The sequence below is a fragment of the Lactuca virosa genome, chromosome 5 (genome assembly GCF_052849685.1).
Source record: "Lactuca virosa cultivar CGN04683 chromosome 5, Lactuca_virosa_CGN04683_v6, whole genome shotgun sequence".
NCBI classification, from domain to species: domain Eukaryota; kingdom Viridiplantae; phylum Streptophyta; class Magnoliopsida; order Asterales; family Asteraceae; genus Lactuca; species Lactuca virosa.
In genome coordinates this window covers 284,817,292-284,838,837 of record NC_136430.1, presented here as the reverse complement: position 1 = coordinate 284,838,837, position 21,546 = coordinate 284,817,292, and positions in this window count along the sequence as shown.

The window sequence follows — 21,546 nt, the reverse complement described above, 5'->3', positions numbered from 1 at the left end:
ACCGGCCGCGAGATCATACGAGAAACAATAGAGAATATTGTTCAAATCCGGGAACGACTGAAAGCATCTAGGGACCGAAAAAAGAGTTATACGGACAAACGATGAAAGCCCTTGGAGTTTTAGGTTGGTGACCGCGTCCTGTTAAAGGTCTCACCCTAGAAAGGAATGATACGTTTTGGGAAACGTGGAAAACTAAATCCAAGATACATCAGACCATTCGAGATTCTTGCTAGAATCAGGCCGGTGGCTTACAAACTCAAATTACCGCATGAATTCAGTAACATACATCCCACTTTTCACGTATCCAATCTAAAGAAGTGTCTATCCGACGAGACTCTTGTTATCCCACTCGATGAAATCAAGATAAACGAATGCCTACACTTCGTAGAAGAACCTGTGGAAATCATGGCCAAGGAAATCAAGAGAACGAAAGAAAGCCATATACCAATAGTGAAGGTTCGTTGGAATGCCAAGCGGGGACTTGAATTCATTTGGGAACGGGAAGACCATATGTAACAAAAACACCCGCATCTTTTCCCTAGTTCATGAGTACCAACTTTAGAAATAATTTCGGGACGAAATTCCCTCTAACAGGGGGATAATGTAACGACCGGTTATTTGGAGTCAATAAAAGTCAAAGCAAGTCAATAAAAGTCAAACACATCAAATTAAAAGTCAATTTACTTATTCATAAAGCATAAAGTATATAAATTGAGCATTAGTATAGAGTTTTCGGTTTTAGGAATCAAATCCCATTCTAGACCGAAAACGCTTCTTAGTCGATAACCATGCGAGACCGAGAACTCCCTTGGCTGAAATCCATCCCCACCGAGAACCTTTATCCGAGAACCCCCCCCCCCCCTATAGACCGAGAACCCTTAGTTCTCGGTTGGATCTTTTGACCTAGATCATGGTTTTCGGTTTGGAATATAGGCCGAGAACCGCCCATCTTATCCTTTGGAACACCTTCCAATTAGATAATTTCACTTCCCTATGCATCTATCACATCATTTTATCCCAATATAAATATCTACAACTGAAATCAACCCCCCCCCCCCCATTATTCCCTCATTTACGTCCCTTTTACTCCCAAATTCTCTCAAAGTTCATAAGAGCTTCTTCAAATCTTCATACCTTCAACAAACCATTCCTAGTGCATCTTCAAACAACTTCTAGGAGATTAATTTCTCACTTGATACTTAGGAATCTTAGTAAGTATTCCCAATATATAATCTAGTGTTTTTATAAACACTTTCATATTAATGCATGAATTTACATATTATGTGTTAAATACTATTAGGATACGGCTATATACATGTGTTCTAACCCGAGGATCAGCACTGTCACATCGTTACCTAGTCAAGAACACACCTGATGTGAGTTCATACCCCTATAGTTTTCACGATTTTATTATGTCTTAAGGGGGGGGGGGAATACAAGTAAAACACAAGATAAAGTGTGTTAATATACAAACCGTTACATTTATATGTTTATTAAATATAAATATACATATGGGTACAAATTTGATACAGTAAAACTTTAACCCTATTGTAACATGTCCAACAAAGAGGGTATAATTATATAAACGAACATATATCATTATTTTATTCCAACTTATTATCATGGAAAATTTGATAATAATATACAAAGGGTTCACCATTTCAACGAAACATTTATATAAACTATAATAGGTATAGTTTATGGAACATACACACTATTTTACGCAGTTGGGGGCACAGAAAATGATTATTTAAAAGATTAATTATTTTTCATACTATGTAAGCATTTACATACAAACATTACAAGAAAAAAGAATTTCACTACACTATACGTAAACCGTTAATATATCTTTGTGAGACATTATCTTCAAGTACTTACTTGAGTACCAACAAAAGTCATGTATTATAACCAGAGTCTCCTGGACGGAGAGCATGACACTTGTGTATAGATCTATACGGGACTGACAATCCCGCACCTAAGTTGCTTGCAACACCCGGCAGGTATGGGGTGACAAATGTCGTACCGATTCCGACGCCTGAAGAACGTCGTACATGCCATCTAGGTCATTAGCATTGTTATAATAACTCACAATTGGGTATTAACAATACATTTGGTTTACATACACGTCTTCAAATGGTTTTATTTATTTAAAACTACATTACATTACTTTCCTTTATAACTCAGTTTACAATTTTGTAAATGTACATTCAACGAGTTTTACACAGATACAACTACAATACATTATTGTCCAGTACAACACAGTTTACATTTTTGGGAACACGTCTTCAAATGGCTTTATAAAGATATAACTATGCTATACTAGTACAATGTACCACAATACTTATAGATTTTGGTCTTGGAACATTTAAGACTACATTACATCTTGAAGAAAATATTGGATTTTCGGGAAGAATACACTATCATCTTCAAGGAACAAAGACATATATTTTTCATACAAAATACTTATGAACTCACGAACTTAATTGTTGAAACTCTTTTCAAAACCACTTGTATACTCAGGAAATCAGTAGATAGGTACCCATACAGGTTTTGCTGAAGACGGAGCTTAGTATTGTTACATCTTATATTTTGTTGTATTCTTTTGGAGTCAAACAATGATTCAAATAAAATGTGAATACTAAACTATAAATACAATGTTTGTAATGTTTTGATCTCTATTATGCAATTGTTATGATATTGTACATGAAGTCATCCACCCCGGACATTTTCGTCGTTTACTCGGTTCGGGGGTGTGACAAGTATCATCTTTCTCATGCTGAATTGGCTCTGGAATGTACGAGACAGTATTGGTATTTGTATCTCCATGATGACTTGGCGTTGGAGTTTGTGGCCTGCGAGCAGCTCGCTTTATCTTCTTCTTTGGTTTTTGGACTGGTTCAGATGGACCAACCTTCGCAGCTCTTTTCTTTCCGCCCTTCTTTGGTTTGTCAGCCTCTTCAAGTGTCATTCGTACTGCATCGTTCATGGGGCATTGACCAGAGACTGCTAGACTACGATAGGTTCACAGGACTTCACTCGCAGCTGGGACATTACGAAGCATAGATTCCGAAATTGATCCAATAAAGGTGAATCTGGAAGGATCTGAGAGAATGATGTTGGTGGTATGGAAAATCTAAATAGCAGCCATACACGAATCTCTAGGACTGGGATGTTAAGCTGATCAATAGCCCTTTGAACAACAAGAGTCCAAAAACAAGCACATGAGATCTCGTTGTGGCGTGTAGTTGAAAGAGTACTTTGGACTAGTTGAGCCCAAATCTCAGTACCATAGTCAAGATTGAGTCCAGAGTAGATGTCATACGTTATCGTTATGAAAAGCTTGCTTGAAAAATAGGATTCGGTTACCCTCTCAAAAAAGCTTTTGATGATTAGGGTAAACAACTCATTCCACATCGGTGGCAGATTTGGCTTCTTGAACTTTGAGACGGCGGTCAAATCCTCCTTGTATTCCATTTGGTAAAGCATCTCCAAGATTGCAGAGTTGAAGACGGTCTCAGGGTCAACTAGGTCACAACCTTGAGGAAGCCCTAGCAGACTACAGAACCACGATTTCGAGATGTGGGTTTTCTTGTTAAAGATTTCGAACGTAATCATCTCCTCCCCTGTTTAATAGCTTGCTGTCAAATAGGCCTTGGACAGATGAACCAAGGGTACAATTTCAGACTTCGTCAGGGCGATTACCAATGGTGAATATCGCAAGCACTCGATGATTGGCTGAAGAAAATCGTCGTACTTGTACGGGTCAAGGTCCATAATGAGATTCTGATTTGCCTTGAGGTTGAGAATTGTTGATTGTGCCATTTGTTCAGCTTTTGAAGGGGTTTCAGAAGAAGCTGCCATGGTTGCTTGGAGAAGAAGATAAACAGTAAAGAGAATAATCGCCAGTAGAATTTGATTTCATTGAAAGTGGTAAGGATAATTAAATCGTCAAAATCCTCTTTTTCCTTATAGTAAGAGAGAGAAATACGGCGGTTGGTTGCATCAAACACATAAAAGTCGCCTAAAAAGGGGTGAGTGACAGCTGTGACGTGAGGAAACGTGTGTCAGGCGGCGTGACATCAGCATTAGTTTCAAATTTTCACGCACCCAAATCTTATCCGTTTAATATGCCATTTCAGTTATGCCCTTTCGCAACTAATTCAGTTACATCCTTTCGCAATTAATCGCCATCAATTGTTCTATGAAACTGAAAGTAATCATGAGTACTACGAACCAGACTTTGGAAAATCACAAGGATCTTCGTGCTAGAGTGTGCCAAAGATAAAGAAATAAATCAACATTATTATATGGGATTCTAGTGATGTCATCCAAGACATAAAGCTCATGGATCCCGGGCAACGATCTCTTCCTTCGCAGTCAAGAGAGACTTTGAAGTGCTTGTGTGGTGTTCTGTTGAATTATGATCATCTATTTGTTCAGAAACAGTGAAATGCTTCTTTTCATTAAGCTTAAAGGGTGGCTTTCTCTTCAACCAAACTATGAAACTTGACATAAGTCCGAACGTTCGCATGAAGTACTTGTCTGACCAATGTAGCCATAAGAACAAGTATGCTTTGGAATCATTGTATGTGACTAGATAAATATAGAAATCTCAAGAAAAATAAAAATTGGATCTTATGAGTAGAAATGTCTTAGGTCAAGAACATTTCATTAAGATCTCACAAAAATAAAAAGAGATTTCAAGGTACAAGCCACGAAGGTGGACATTCGTTAATTCGTTGGTTAATAAGCTAGAACATTTAAATTGTTCACCGTCAATTCGTAAATATGTGTTGGATTTTGGGTTTCACTCAATTCGTGGTGATAACGAATTTAATATCATAAACACGGATGTTGTGTAACCAAAAACCTCAGTGGTAATATCTAAGAGTCTCAAGGGTTACAATTATGAATGCGAAAGAGATGGAGAAATAGTTGGAGGTGGTTCCAAAGAAAAATGTACCTCTGCTATGCGAAAGTGACTAAGCAGTCAACTCTTAACTCAATGTGAGAAGAGTAAGGTAGCTCATGACTTATGTGAATGAACAACCTTATTGGGAAGAAACAATTGGTATTATCGAGTTATTAAGGCTTTAACATAAAGTCTTTGAGGCTTCGGACTACATGCAGCAGCGTGCTTCTAGGGACACTTAACTAGTGCATAGATTAGGAAATTTACACCTGCCCCATCATTCATGATTGAGATCACCAAGATATGTGTCTTCAAACCTGCTCAATTATCTAATATTTTTGGTATTTTTGAATATTTTATGAAAAGAAATAAGTAATGAAAATAAAGAAAATATTTTTGCATTTTTGTTTTTGTAAAAAAGAAATAAAAAACAGAAACAAATAAAATATTTTTTGGATTTTCAATTTTCTAAAAAAGAAATAAAAACATAAAAAAAATATAAAAAAGTATACAAGAAGCTCCGAAACTTCAAATGAACAGTGGACTGCGAGCCACTACGAGCGTTCGCGGATGAACAGTTGATTGCGAGTCACTGCGAGCTTCGTGGATGAATAGTTGATTGCGAGTCACTGCTAGCGTTCGCACCAATTCGCAATGCAACCAAAACTTTATGATTGCGAAGGTGGTTTCGGAACAGATTCAGCCTCTATCATTCCTAAGCCTTGAAGAATGCATTTAAAGGATTGTTCAGGCAAGGCTTTCGTGAAGATGTCGGCCAGCTGATCAGCGGATCTAACAAAGTGTGTCTCAAAATTTCCATCTTCCACATGATATTTGATGAAGTGATACCTCAGTGCGATGTGTTTGGTCTTTGAATGTTGCACTGGGTTGTGACATATGCGAATGGGGCTCTCAGAATCGCAATATAAGGAGATTCGCTTCATGTTGATCCCATAGTCACGAAGTTGACTTTGAATTCAGATAACTTGTGAAGTACAAGAGGCAGTGGCTATGTATTCTGCTTCAGCAGTTGATAGGGAGACACATGTTAGTTTCTTTGATTGCCAACTAACAAGTTTGCGATTAAGGAATTTACATCCTCCCGTTGTACTCTTTTGATCTAAACCGCAACCTCCGAGATCAGCATCCGAAAACTATTGCACGAAGAAACCTGAACTTGAAGAGTACCAAATTCCTAGTGAGGATGTTCGTTTGAGATACCTGAAGATATTCTTAATAGCAGTCATGTGGGGTTCACGAGGATTCGCTTGAAACCTGGCATAATAGCAAACAGAAAACATGATGTCTGGACGACTAGCTGTTAGATACATCAATGAACCTATGATTTGTCGATAGAGTGTCATATCAGCAGCTGGTTTGTCCAAAGATGGTGTTAGTTTTGTTCTGAATGCCATTGGAACCTTCACTTTCGAATCTCCCACCATTCCAAACTTAGCAAGTAAGGTCTTTGTATAAGCCTCCTGATTGATAAAGATACCTTCCTGACTCTATCTTATATTTAAACCAAGGAAAAAGTTAATCGGACCCATGGATCTCATCTCAAACTTAGTTTCCATCAACTTTCGGAACTCAGCAGTTAAGCTAGGGTTAGTTGAGCCGAAGATGATATCATCAACGTAAATTTGGATGATCATCAAGTGGTCACCATCTTTCTTGCGAAAGAAGGTTGGGTCAACCGATCCTTGTTTAAATTTAGCCTGTTTTAAAAAGAGAATAAGAGTTTCATACCAGGATCTTGGAGCTTGCTTTAGACCATAAACTGCTTTTTCCAGAATGTAACAGTGGTTCGGACATTTTTCGTTTATGAACCCGGGTGGTTGTTCCACATACACTGTTTCTTCTAGTTCCCCGTTCAGAAAGGCACACTTGACATCTATCTGATATACTTCAAAGTTCTTGTGCATTGCATATCCCTAGAAGATGCGAACTGATTCCAGTCTTGCAACTGGTGCGAATGTTTCTTTGTAATGTATGCCTTCTTCCTGGAAATACCCCTTAATAAATAACCGCACCTTGTTTCTAATCATATTTCCCTATTTGTCTAGTTTGTTACGAAACACCAATTTTAGACCAACAACGGATGCATCCATTGGAGTGGGAATAAGTCTCCAGACCTTGTTTCGTTCGAATTCATTGAGCTCCTCCTGCATTGCTTGCACCCAATTAGAATGATCAAGAGTAATTTGAACATTTTTAGGTTCAATTTTGGAGATAAACAAGTTGAACATGCAATATTCCACTTTAGAGAATAATGCAGTTCGCTTCACTTTTTGTTGTACTCTCGTAAGAACTGCTGAAGATGAATATCCAATTACTTGAGTTTTTGGATGATCCCTGGTCCATTTGGCCAACGGAGGGTAATTAGGATCATAGGTTGGATCCAATTTAGCATTTCTATCCTCAAATTCTGACTGCACATCCAAATCATCATTCGTATTTTCATTCTCCCCCCGAATGATGTATGTATCTCTTCTTCTGGAATCGGATTCTCCCCTTGGAGAGGACTTTCGTGGGTCACTTGAGGATTTGAATGCTCCCCCCTAAAAAGGTGTATCAGTTGTGGAGGTTGATGTAGAACCCTCTCCCGAAAATGTTGTACTCGTATCTTGACGAACCTTCATACTTGGTGGTTCTTCTTATATATCTTTCGCAGCGTCATCAATGATTTTCTTCAGTTCGTCTTCCTTGTTGTCTGCTGCTTTATATTTTGAGGAGATTGCCTTTTTTGGCTCGTCGAATAAGTTCATGAACTCCTAGTAGAGAGTGGAAAGTGGAATTGTTGTTGGATTCGGCTTGGGAAAGATCTCCTTTGATTGACTATCATTCTTCTGATGCTTCTTTAAGTAATCGTCATCGAATGTGACATAGTAGGGTTCTTCTATATATTTGGACTTTTTGTTAAGAGCCCTATATGCCTTAGAAGTCAGAGAATACCCCAAGAAAATACCTTCGTCACCCTTCATATCGAATTAGTTCCTTTGCTCTTTAGTATTTAAGATAAAGCGCCTGGAACCAAACACATGAAAGAATTTGACATTAGGTTTTCGATTATTTATAATCTCATAGGGAGTAACAGAAAATCGCTTATTTAGGATTGATCGATTTTGTGGCAAGCAGTTCCTATAACATCCACCCAGAAGTAAAGTGGCAGATTCGTGAATGATAGCATGGTTCTCTTAGCTTCGCACATAGATCAGTTTCGTCTTTCAATGACCCCGTTCTGTTGAGGAGTGTAAGGATCCGAAAATTTGCGAGTTACTCCTTTCGCAGTCAGAATTTCTTCAAAGGCTTGGTTTTTGAATTCCAAACTGTTGTCACTGCGAATGTTACGAACCAGCTTTCGCAGTTGAACCTCTATCTGCTTTATAAAATGCTTGAGCTTGGGAGTGGCTTCTGATTTCTGCTTAATAAAATGCATCCAGGTAAATCTAGAAAAATCATCAACAATTACAAGAATATATTATTACCACCAATGCTTTCAATTGTAGAAGGACCACAAAGGTCTATATGCAAGAGTTTAACTCATTCTATCACTTTCGTATTCACAACTGTTGGATGACTCTTCCTGCTCTGCTTCCCTTATTCGCAGGCTGCACAAAGATGTTCTTTATCATACTTCACGAGCGGAAGTCCTCGCACATGATCACCGATGACGAGTTTATTGAAGTCTTTGAAATTGAGGTGCAATAGTCTACGGTGCCACAACCAACTATCATCTAAAGAAGCTTTCGTAAGTAGGCAGATGCCTGGTTTCCCTTTGATGGGATTCATGTTGAGTGGATACATTTCGCATTTGCGCTTTGACTTTAGAAGGACTGATTTAGTCCTCTTTTCAATAATCTTCGATCCCTCTTCGTCAAACGGAACTTTCAATCCAGTACCTACAACCAACTGTGAAACACTTATGAGGTTGTGTTGTAGGCCTTCCACGTACGCTACCTTGCAAATGGAAAATTCTCCATTTGTGATCATTCCATAACCCTTGATTTTTCCAAGTGAATTGTTGTCGTACTTCATTCTTCATCCATCCTTTAGTGCTCTAAACTCTCTCAGCTCTTCCTTCCTACCTGTCATGTGACGCGAGCAACCACTATCAGTGTACCATTCGGAGTCAAACAGCTCGTCATTAATCACCTACAAAAATCAAGGAGATTTAGGAACCTAAAGTTGTTTTGGGTCCACGTGAGGCTTTCACAGGAAAAGTAATTGCAGCATCAACTAAATAAGATATTTTTATTAAGGTGGAATAATCATTCTTTGTGATTTTAAAAACAGTGATCCTATTATCTTTTGAGTTTTTATCCTTTGAGGATATTTTCTTCTCAACTCTCTTTGGGCCAGTTTCGGACCTCTTGATAGGAATTTTGGGCTCCAAAACTATCTTTCCTTTGCCCCTAACATCTTTCGATGTCTTCGCAGATTGTGAAGCATTCTTGTTAAGAGAGAAATGAGACTTTAACTTCTCCGAAGGTTTCGCTTGATTTGGAAAATAAGGTTTTTGAAAAACTCTTTGTTTTGAAACCTGTGGAAACTGAGACTGAGTTCGTGAAAAACTCTTAGGGTTCGCATGTGAAGAGACTTTTGCATTTGGAATGGATATTTTTCTTGATAAACAAAGTTAGGATTTTTGGATCTCCATAAATGCTTTCTTTCCTTCATATTTTTGTTATATCTCGCATTTCTTTGACGTTTTTAAGCTGCGAACTGCTCATAGGATTCATAAACTTTAGCCCTAGATTTTGGCTTTCTAATGGGAGTTTCGGTCTGTATGGATGATGTATCACTTGGAACATTCTTGGTTGCACTTGGACTTCATTTTTCGTAGCTTGAGTTGACTTTGTTCCGCGGTTCTGCTACATATCTGCCCTTCGTTTTCCAAGAGGTCATTTCAGATAGACCTTTGGTTTCTTCCGCATTGTCGATAGGAGCTGACTAGAAAAATTCATCACATCCATCTTTATTTTCTTCTTCAACCAAGGACGTTAGTTCTACAATCTGATTTTTATTCAGTCCCTTGGTTGCAAAAACCTGATTAGGAATAGTTTGAACCTTTGGGAAAACAGTTCTTTTTCTTTTGAAACTTTTGATTTAACTTCAGAAAAACGTGCAAACTGAACTGAATTTTCATAAATTAAGACTTTCCCAAGTTCAAGTTCGCTTTTAACAAATTCAGAGCAATCAACCTTATTATCTACAGAGATTTCACTCATGTCACTATCATTGTCGAATTCAGATGTATTTTCAACATTAAGTTTATTTTCTGAACTCACCAGAGTGTTTAATGAGTCAAACTTATGCATAGTATCAGATTTAATTATCTCTTTGTCTTCATCCAAAAGTTGTTACAACATAATTTTGTGATCTTTGGACTGTATGAAAGATTCAATATTGTCCAGTCCTATTTTGTAAGCATCCGAGACTTCGTCAGTTGAGACGATGGATTCGCACCTGTAACAATCTGCATCGATTTCGTCCTCTTTCAACTCAAGAAAGGGAAAAATCATCTTATGAATTTTCTTTCCAATTTCACACTCACGATGTAACTGGGTAATATTAAAATAAAGTCTTTTAGCAATTAAACAAAAAATGTTTCGCTGTTTTAAAAGCCCCAAATTATCTCTTTGCAAATAAATCAACTCATCCCTAGACCTAGCCAAATCAGACTCTAACTTCTCATTCCATATGCGCCGCTTCTCACTTTTGTTTGAAACCCTGCCGCGTTTATCGGTTAAGTTAGAATTATTCAAACGGGTTCTTTTTAAACTTTCGCTGAAACTAGAGACTGTATATCTTAAATCATCTAATTCAGTTTTATACCGAGATAGAGGAATATTTAGAGATTCAAGAATAGTGTGTACCTTATTAATCACCTTCTCACACTCACTGATTTGCTCAGGGACTGGTTTCGCAGTGAAACAGCTGTTGGAGACACGACCGCCATCTGTAGCATATCCTCTTTTCTCCAAAGCTTCATTGCTCGCCATTAAGCATCTTCCACTGAACTGGGAACCATCATCTATCGCTACGAAGCTTCTCCCGTGAGTTGGTCTGCGAACCTCTTCGTCCTCAGAGTCAGTCGACCATACTTCAACTCTGCCAAACTCATCTTCGTTTTCCTACACAATTAAAGCAGGCATAGCATTATCAGCATTTTTCTTCTTCTTGATCTCCTCCAGCTTTCTGAGATAGTAGGTCTCATCATCCTCCTCCTCTTTCTTCTCGTTCATTCTCATCAGCATCCACTCCTAGGCTAAATGATTTTTACCATGACAATAATTGCAGTCATATCCGGAGTCGCCCATTTGCTTCTTTTCCTTCTTCACATCTTCCTTTTGAGAGTTGTTAGAACTATCATCCTTCACCTTCTCAGAACTGTATCTTCCCTGACAGTTTTGGTTCTTATTGCATCCAAAATTCTTCTTTGCGAATCTTTTAGGATTGGACACCATCATTGCATACTCATCCTTTGAGAGTTCATAATCAGAGAGATCGGACTCCGAAGCTTCTTCTTCTGCAACCATCTTGCCCTTCGCAACTAAGGCCAACGATCCCATCCCAGACACTACTTTTCCTTCCTTTGTCACTTCATCCTCGTGCGACCTAAGAATACCAACAAGCTTTGCCAAAGAGTAGTTTTTAAACTGCTCATGCGCTTTAGTCGTCGACACCACAACTTTCCATTCAGATCTCAACCCCTTCATGAACATGACTTTCTGTTCTATCAATTCACATCCAATTTTGTGTTTCATCATCTTACTTAAAAGATGATTGTAGTGGTTGAACGTTTGATTGAGACTCTCCTCTCGCTTCTGAACAAAGGCTCCGAACTCCGAAAGCAGGAGTGTTTGAATAGAGTGCTCAAGATCTGCATCACTTGAGTAGAGTTCTTTGAGCCTATCCCAACTAGCTTTTGATGTATCAAGGGAACTCACCAGACGAAATGTGTCTGGAGGTAAGAGCAAACCTAACAATCCTCATCGCTTTGACGTTGCTGATTAGCTTGTCTTTCTCATCCTGTGGAACGTCTTTGACCTGAAGAAGTAGATTATTATAATCAGCTTGAGTTTTTATTTCTTTCTTGTTCCAGTATGAGAGAACGTCTGCACAGTCATGGCATCCCATATCAAAGAACCATTGTCTTCAAGACCAAGGACCTAATCTTCAAAGTGTAGTGCCCACACTTCATAATCATTCAGAAAGAGTATAGGGATCCTTGTTGTAGATTCAATGTTGCTCGATAGATTGATGGAGTTAACGTGAGAGTCGTCAGGCTGCATGTTTGTCGATTCTATAAAACCTGTAAGAACCAAATGTGTAAACCTAAGATCGAGTTTAGGGTAAAATAAAGATCAAGATTCATCGTCTGTAAACAATAACAATGATGAAGACGGCAAACCCATATCCTATTAAAGTGGAAACCCTAATAGCTCTTTAACAAAAGAGATGCATATGGATTACACACTCTCCTGCTCTGATACCAATTGTTAGAAATACAACTTATATGATCGATTAGGTTCAAACAAGTAAAAGAATCAAAACATAAAATTAAGATCAAAGTTGTGTCGAATGATTAACAAGCACAGCCTTAGAAGAGCTCGATAAAGAACTGCTACTGTAAAGGGTGTGTAGGGTTTACAAGATTGACGATTACTAGATATGGTGCATGCATGCACTTTAAATAGCTAAACCCTAAAAATAAATAACCGGGTGGACAGGCCCAACCCGCTATACAAAACATGGACTAAGTAATAAAACAATTGATGCAATCCATATGACCCAACACAAGTTGACAAGGATGACAGAAAGTAGACTTTTTAATGTTTTTACAAGGAATCAAATTTCTAGAAACTAAATGTTGAGGAACTAGGAAGCCTGGATCGCTAAGACGTTGATGCCAAAGAGTTGGAGAAATGGAGACAAGCACTTGAGGAGATGGATTGGTGATTGGATAAAGATCGTTTGTTTTATCACATCGCATAAGGGTTTGTTTGGTTTGGCGGTCCTTCACATAAAAACCGAAGGGATCAAATTCAATACTACACAAATTTTCAATCGTAAAACGACGGACGGAAATGAGATTTTTACTGATATTATGTAGGTAACGTTGGTGTCCCCCATATTACTTACATTGATTTTATAACTTTTCTCGACAAACACAAAAGGATAAAAAATACCTTTATTTTTGGTTTTAAGAATACCTGGATCAGAATGAAGGTGAGTGGTGGCTCCGGTGTGCATATACCAGGTTGGATCATTTAAAGACATGGTGTTGTAAAGTTCGGGAACAGTTTTGGCCTGATCTGTGGGTTGAGTAGAGGTTGTTGGGCTAAACCATGTCTACGATGGGGTGGACTATTGATGAGAGCCTGCAGTTACAAAGGCTGGGTCGGCCCACCAACACATGGAGAGTATTTATGCAAACCATGGGCCCATAGAGCAGATGAGTTGGATTAACCATGAGAAGTATGGTATTGCTTGTGTTAGGATGGCATTGGAAGCAATCCAACTTGCTATTGAATGAAGGTAAGTGATGGCTCCGATGTGCATATACCAGCTTGGATTGTTTACAGAAATGATGTTGTAAAGTTTGGGAAGAGTTGTTGCCTGACTCATGGGTTAAATAGAGGCTGGTGGGTTTACCAAGTCCATGATGGGTTGGGCTGTTGATGAGAGCATGCAGTTGCAAAGGCCTAAGGTGACTGATGTCGGCTCACTAGCACATGGAGAGTATTGTCGCAAAGCCTGAGACCATGGAGCAGATGAATTGGGACAAGCATGAGAAGTGGGACGATGCATGTGTTGGGTTGGCGTTGGAATCAGCCCAACTTGTTATTGAATGGAGCCCATCACTACAGGTGGGTAAAATCCAAAATCCGACCCAAAAGGGATATTCGTAGGTTGACTCGCAATATGATATTGACCTCCACCGTTGGTGTATGATCGACTGCCTCCACCACCAGATTCGCCTCCATGGCTACTCCGACTGCCACCTCTCCCCCCATGACTACCACCACGTGAAAAGAGGAACAACCGGCGGTACCGGCGACGAGAACAGCCGGCGAGAACAGTCGGCGAGGATGAGCTTGAAAATTGTGATAAACCACCATCTCGTCATTGGGTCTAGAGTATAATTTGTTCCTCTACTTCAAGCATAGCACATGTATCCACAAACGAGGGGTGCGGCTTATGGTGTCGGCTTTGGCTAGCAATGTGCCCGAACTTTGGATATAAGTCGTTAAGTGTGTAGATAACCAATTTTTTTTCAGAAACTTCAGCATCAAGGTTTTCTAATGAGTCTGTAATTGTTTTAATTTTTGTAAAATAGGTAGGTGTAGAAGAGTCACCCATCGTAATAGACCTTAGTTTTGTATCGAGTTGAATAGCATGTGAGTCTTTGTTGGATCGAAACAGTGATCCAAGTTGGGTCCATAGTCCATAGACTATAGCTTTCCTTTTCAGATTCATCTGAAGGAGAGAGGGAGATAAAGTGTTGTAAATCCAACTCTTTACAATGGCGTCAATACGCTCACATTCCTCGGTGTTTGAGGAAGTTAGGTACGTTGGAGGCTTGAGATGGCTGGTGACACCGAACCCGCAACAGTCAGTATCAAAGAATTATTCCCAGACGTCATAGTTCATGTGATTATAATCAAGAAGGATTGGAGTAGAGGCACGAATGTTAGAGATGCCATAGGGTTTTTCGATAAAGGGGCTGGGTTTGAGCATGTCTCCGGTCATGATGGTATGTGTAGGTACGAGGGTTTAATTTCCCATGCAAACTCATCTCATTAACATACCATATAAATAGTGATACAAGTGTAAATGCAATTGGACTAGGCTAATACTATCCTAATGGGCCTATATTAAATTACAATACCGAATCATATACGTAATTATACTAACACTATTAACATACTCTTACACGCGTAATTGTAATCTATTCAAGATCCTCGGAGCACTGTATGCCAAAATTATAACAAGTTGCAACGAAATAAAACTTATGTGCACAGTGATGAAACAAAACAAAACATTTGAAACGACTTATCATAATTTTTGGCATAACACGACCATTAATGTAATTTACTCTATTTTATAAGATGATAGTTATAGTTATATACCTTCTATTTTTATAATTATTAGAAAATGTTCAGAAATTTTAATGAATCTGTCAAATTACAATTATTTGTCGGAATAGAATTCGAAGCATAAAAGACAAGAAAATTATCTAAATAGAAGTGTTGTAGACCTTTGAAAAAGAAGAAAATAAATGGCAAATACCCTCTCATTCCATTTATCTAATAAAACGACCCAATATCCACAAATGTAAGGCTGAGAAATTATAGTTAATTATATTTATTTATTATTTAAAAATGGATGTTGCAAATCGTATTATATATGGCCCAGAATATAGATTCTTCCTTGCCCTTAATTTGATCCCAAACAATATACACGTTGCCTTCATAATGAAAATGGTAATATTGCATTCAATTTCATATATATATATATATATATATATATATATATATATATATATATATATATATATATATATATATATATATATATATATATATATATATATATATATATATTCAATTGAGAAAAAAAAAATGTTGACAATGAGAAAATCATTCTCAGCCACATATTTGTTTTGCCGCAAAACACTTAGACATACCGACCGAAATGGATAATTGATACACATGTGTTTTCCAACCAAACATGTTTCTTTAAACTATGTTAATCATTACCTTAATATACACAAAAACATATTTTTTTTGTTTTTTTGATTTTTAGAAAGATATTTTCATCAAAAAAATATATTTTAAATATATCAAAATTCATAACTTTTTATTCTCTATAAATAAACATCCATATTGATATAGTTTTAAGATAAAATAATTTTTTTTAGAGTTTCTGCTCTTGTTATTCATAAGTGAATAAAAATCGATTAGATTTCTATTACAGTACATTCGTTATTCATTTATGAATAAAACGTATGCTTAACTTTTTTACAGTTTAAGTATCATTCATGTATAAATATAACACGTAATAAAACTTTTTTACCTAAAATATATATTTTTTTTTACATCATCTTTCATCACACGTTATATTTATATACGAATAAAATGTGTACTAATGGTAGTCATATGTTATATTCATATATAACTAAATAAATTATCATATTTTTGTTATAGTTCATTGTTATTCGAATATGAATAATTAATATGTTAATAAAAGACGATGTGTTTTAAAATTTTGAACTACTTATTCATATATGAATAACAAATGAACCGTAACAAAATTATGATAAATGTGTTTTCATATATGAATATAACTTGTGAGGAAGACTAATACACATTTATTCATATGTGATTATAACATGTGACGAGAGCTGATGTAAATTGTAAAGGGTTTATATATGTTATATTTAAATAAGAATGATATTTAAACTCTAAAAAAATTAATCATAACTTTTATTCATAATTGAATAACGAATGTACTGTAGTAAAAATTGATGCATTTTTATTTACTTATTAATAACAAGAGCTGAAACTATTAAAAAAAATTATTTTATCTTAAAACTATATCAATATGGATGTCTATTTATAGAGAATAGAAAATTATGAATTTTGATGTATTTAAAATGATTTTTCGATAAAAATAGCTCCTTAAAAATTAAAAAAACGAAAAAAAAATTATGTTTTTGTATCCACTAAGGTAATGATTAGCATAGTTTAAGAAAAACATTTTTGTTAGAAAACACATGTTTATTCCTTCCCCATTTCCGCCGATACGTTAGAGGTTTTTGCGGAAAAAATAAATGTTTGACAGAGAGGCTGAGAATGATTCCTCATTCTCAACATTTTTTATTTTCTCAATTGAACTTATGTCTCTCTCTCTCTCTCTCTCTCTATATATATATATATATATATATATATCTATATATATATATATATATATATATATATATATATATATATATATATATATATAGGGTCCGGTTCCGGTGAGGATTCTAAAATGAATGAGGACTACGAGGACTAACTGTGACCAATCGAGCTCATTAAGGGTTGTTAGGTCCAATAACAAATTAAATGGGCTGAAATAAAATTTAAAAGAATGTTGGTGGGCTACGCTAATCAAAATTGGGCTGAAGCAATTTTATTCCGACGTCGTTCACGACTTCTTTGTGCTCGTCATTGACTTCTCTGATCATCATGTAAGCACGAAGAACTGCGACGAAATCGAGTTTGTTTCTACTTAAATCTTCAATATTCGATTCAATTCATACGAAAATCAAGTTAGATTCGAATCAAAAACTTACATTTTTACTGTAAATCATGAATTTATAATTCGAAAAAAGTAAAATTTGCTTTGATCATCAACAAACTTAGAAGAAAACTGAAGCAAATTGAAATTTGCTTTGATTATCAATAAAATTGATAAAAAAATATACAATTTCGCTTTAAATAATGCAAAACTAAGTTAGATTCGAACTCAAAAAGGATATTTTATTGTCGATTGTCATACTCTATATCAAATCACGATAAATCAGTTATGATTTTAATGAGATCATTTATGAATTTGACAGGTTTAACTCTAATCTATGTTAAAAACTTCAATTTAAATCTATATTCATCGTTATTCAAATACATTACAATTCAAAGAACATGATTTATAACAAAAAAAATTTCATATACGTCTCTGTATTAGGATTAGGTTAAAAATCGAATTTTTATTCATAAAAAACAATAAATCATCAAATTATTATATGAAAAACGTTCGTTTTCAATTTTTTTATTGATAATATGTTGATTAACCTCGAAATTGACTAATACTATATGCTAATCAAAAATCAATAATGTGATATATTATAAACATGTTGATATCTGTCTTAATGTTAATATTTAGTTCAAAAACATGTTATAATTATTGATTTTATAATAGAAACATCAGTTATGGCTCAACATTCAGTGAATATAGAATCTACAATGCATATTGATGATGTAGAAAGTGCAAACAAGAAAACAACGTATTCAGAGAGTAATGATCAAGGTAATTTTATTATTAAAAATATATATTTATATATTTTTGGTACATCATATATTATGATATAATGTTTTTTGAACAGAAAACAATGGTTCTATAACATCAAATATTGCATCTTCATCAGGAAATGTTGCATCTTCATCATCTTCTAAACGTGACCCAATTGTGAGTATAATTGATAGAAAAACTTACTGGACTCCAGATGTAGATATTAGACCTTATAAGGGACAACATTTTCCATCATTTGAAGATGGTTTAGCATTTTATAAAGAATATGCTAGGAAAAATGGTTTTGAAACAAGAATAGCATCTACAAAGACAATACTAGGAGTACAAGGTTATGGAAGAAGATACATAGTATGCAATAGGCAAGGATCCAAAAAGAGAGCTGCATATGATACTCTAAAAGATCCATACAACAAAAAACGCAAACGACCTTCTATTAGAGTAAACTATGAAGCATATGTAAGAATGAAGGTCAATAATGATAAACTATGGCAAATATATGAGCTTAAAGAAGAACACACACATATATTTGTACATGAAGAAGATAAAACTTTTCTAAATTCTGAAAGAAGACTCACATTTTCACAAAAGAAAATGATATATGATATGTCAAATGTGAACATGGGACCAAGTACTGTATATGAATACAGGAAAGAGTCTAGGGTGGTTTTGAGAATACTGGAGCTACAAGAACAGATACAAAAAATTTCAAAAGGGATTGGATTGAATTTATTGGAGAAAGAAATGCAGATTTTATGATAAATAAGTTGATGAATAAAAAAGATTGCTTGCAAGATTTTTCGTTTGACTTTAGTGTTGGAAGTAATCGAGAATTGACTTGATTGTTTTGGGCGGATGAACAAGCAAAACGAAACTATATTGCCTTTGGAGATGTTGTTGCTTTTGATGTAACTTATAGAACAAACAAGTAAGTGACTATATAATTTACTTTTATTTATGAATTATCGTATTTACAAATATTAAAATAGTGAATCATTATTTTTAATTAGAGAAATTTTGTATCATTAATTTTTAAATCAATAGTAAAATAAGAATTATATTCTTAAACCTTTATAAAAAAATAATATGAATCATATTATTTTTTAATCTAAATTTTAAATTAAAAGATTCAAAAATTAAGTGAATCTTTATTGTATTTATAATTTTGAATCATTTTCTAAATTTTGAATATTAGTAATTTTTTTATTGAATCATTTAATGATTATCTTTAATTAGGGTAAAGTTAAATCATTAGTATATGAATCATTAAATTATGTTTTTGAATCTAGAAACATTAATTTTATGAATTTTAATCTATCAACAATAATAATTATAATTGATTCAAGAAAAAAGATGAGTTGCATAATTTAATAATATGAAAATTTTAAATGATATATTTGCATCATTACTAAAATTATAAATCAATAAAAATATGAGTTGCATCATTAGTAAGATATAGGATGATATTTGCATCATTACTAAAAAGTTTCTTTCTTTCTTTTACAAATACAAGATGATATTTGTACCATTTACTGACATAGATAATCATAAATGATGCATAACTTTTGGAGCTGAGTTACTTTCAAGTGAAAGCATTGAATCTTACTCATGGCTATTACATGCTTTCAAAAAAACATTTGTCCAGGATTCAAATGTAATTGTAACATATAAAGATGTTGCAATTTTACAAGCAGTACCTATGGTATTCAAGAGTGCAATACATAGATTGTGTATGTGGCACATCTCTCAAAAATTTACAGACATGGTTAGTACAATATTATTAAATGTTTTTTTATTTAATATAGATTTGTTTTTTTCTAATTTTATATATATGTATGCAGTTGGGAAGTCATATGGAAAAAACAGATGTTTTCAAAATTTTGAACGATCTCATTTGGAATGAAACAATACTCAAAGAATATTTTAAATCCACATGGAAAAACATAATGAATGAATTTCACTTAAATGAAAACAGTTGGTTGAACGAGATGTACAAAATGAGAGATCTTTGGATTCCCGCCTATTTCAAAGAATGCCCCTTCTCTGCATTGATGAGGACTACATCAAGATCTGAAGTTGAAAATTATTTTTATGGGGTGACTTCATTGTGCAGTATCATAACAATTGAATATAAATGAAACATAGCAAATCCAAACATCATAAATTGAGATAACAACCTTACATTGTTTACATATTGTGTTTGTTCTTCAAATTACACAAAAGAGACATAAGTAAATAAATTCCAAACTACTGTAAAATAATCCTGAATCCGTGTCCCTTTAACCTGCTTACTGATTTCCTGAGAATACAAGTCGTTTTGAAAAGCGTCAACTAAAAAGTTGGTGAGTTCATAAGCATTTTCGTATAAAACTTGTGGTAGTTTAGAAATCTAGAAAATTCCAGTGTTTTCTTATCAAAACAGTTGTAAGTCTTGTTTTCTATCTAGTATAGTTGCATGTGTGTATTTTAGTTTATCATCTTTCGAAATTGTGAAATCGTTTTCTCCAGAAAATCATATATTTTCTTGTAATAAATAATCGTAAGTTATGTTTCCAATTGAGTATAGTTACATGTGTGTGTTTTAGTTTATCGTTTTCGAAATTGTATAAAATCGTTTACGCAATAAAATCCTATATTTTATGATATACAAAATGGTGGTTTTAAAACTCTAAGACTGGTGAGGTGTGAGAAATCAACAGGCGATTGTGGACATTCCGCACAACGCAAGTGGACGATCAACACAACGAATGTGGACAATCACTACCATGTATAGGGGCAGTCAACACAATGTGCCAATTTATTTGCAAGATTTTCCCTACATAAATTTCTAATTAACATTATCATATTCTAGTGAGCCGTTATAACCATACTTATATGACGGAGGCCTGTCTTGGCGTTTCTCAGGCGCCCAAATCGATTAAAGACATTTGTCACCCTAGACTGGCCGGTCTAGCTGTAGCGAACAATGAAGGTGCGGGGTGTCAACCCCGTATAGATCTATACACAAATTCCCGCTCTACAGGGCCGGTCCAAATGTTTTTGATGCCCAGGGCGAAAAACTCGACAATGCCCTGTGTTTATGCCATACAACTACATAAAATCCATATAACATATAAATTCATAATGCAATTATCGCACGATAACTTTTTTTATTAATAACTCATATTTATACAAACTCACGAATATAAACTTCAACTAAAACATTATGTCTGTACATTTCATGAATAAAAACATCAGTTATCCTATCAAAATTGACACTTGCTAAAAAAACCAACTTTGAGCACTCAATTTCTCCATCAAGCAGTTTTAAAGCCTAACAACTAAATATGAGACTCAATTTCTCTCTCAAGCACTTTTAGTCTCATATTTAAAGATAACAACCTAACAAAACAAAACAATCAACCATTAACCAAATTCTTAAAACCACAATCAAAAAGTAATATTTTTGTTGCTTGAACTTGTTAATAACAAGATAACAAGATCAGCACAAAAAATCATACTCACAAAAAAGTCATAGATGAATAATTATGAAAAGCAATTACAGATTCAAGAATAAT